The sequence below is a fragment of the Guillardia theta genome, assembly GCF_000315625.1.
Source record: "Guillardia theta CCMP2712 unplaced genomic scaffold GUITHscaffold_54, whole genome shotgun sequence".
NCBI lineage: Eukaryota > Cryptophyceae > Pyrenomonadales > Geminigeraceae > Guillardia > Guillardia theta.
The window spans coordinates 485,087-486,162 of NW_005434620.1; positions in this window are offsets into that span (position 1 = coordinate 485,087).

The following is a 1,076-nucleotide window of genomic DNA, read 5'->3' on the forward strand; positions in this document are numbered from 1 at the left end:
ACGAGGGGAGGAGAAAGGCATGGGGGAGGATGGGGGAGAAGAGTCAGAGAGGGTGGAGAAGACGATGAGGAAGGAGGGCATGAGATGATGACGATGAGGAGGAGGAGGAGGAGGAGGAGGAGGAGGAGGAGGAAGGGACTAGGTGAAGAAGAGGAGGAAGGAGGAAGACTCACGTTGTCAAGACTTGTACAGGCAAGATCCTCAGGAGGTCTAGCAAGGACGAAGGAGGGGAGGAGACCAAACTTGAGGTCGATGTTTCCTCCCGCGGCAAACTGACAGCAACAGTCAGCAGGCAGGAGAGGAGGAGGGAGAGAGAGGAGGAGGGAGGAGGGGGAGGGGGAATTCACCATAGCAACAATCTGTTTGGCTTGCAAGTTGGAGGAGGAGTGGAGAAGGTCGAAGGTTCTTTGACTGATCAGCATGCTGTTGTTGCCCGACTTCTTCTGCTCGGGCATGTCAGACCCTGTGAACTCAGTCGAGGACACTGGGTAGGAGGAGATTTGATGATGGCATGACCGTATGGTTCAAGAAGAGGGAGGGGGAGGAGGAGGTGATGGTGGCAGCGTCGGGATGTAATGTGAAATCAGGACAGTAAGAACCAACGGAGGTTCAAGGACTGTGGGAGGGAGGGGAGGGAGGGAGGGAAGGAGGGAGGTAGCAGACCTCGAGTTCAGATGCGACTGAGACAGCTGATCCAACGGCACAGTACTTGGGCGTCTGATCCTCTTGGTCAGCAGCTGAACTTCGCCGCATGCCCTGTCTCCCTGTCTATCTTCCTCCTCCTTCCCGCCTCATTCTTTCCTCTGCACACTTCTTTCTCCTCCTTCGTCTCCTCGATGATCCTTTCCTCGCTCTCTTTCCGTTCCTGCAATCACCTGGCAGTTGACCACGAACGAAACGACTTCTCCAGCATGCACCCCAGCACTGCACCTGAATCAGATCGCAAGGAGGGGAAAGGGAAGAGGAGAAGGGCTGAGGGGGTTAAGGGGAGGAGGAAAACGAGCACGGGGAAGAAAAGAAGGGGGGGGGGGGGGGGGGGAGGGAGGAACGACGTAGGAGGAGACGAGACCGGAAGG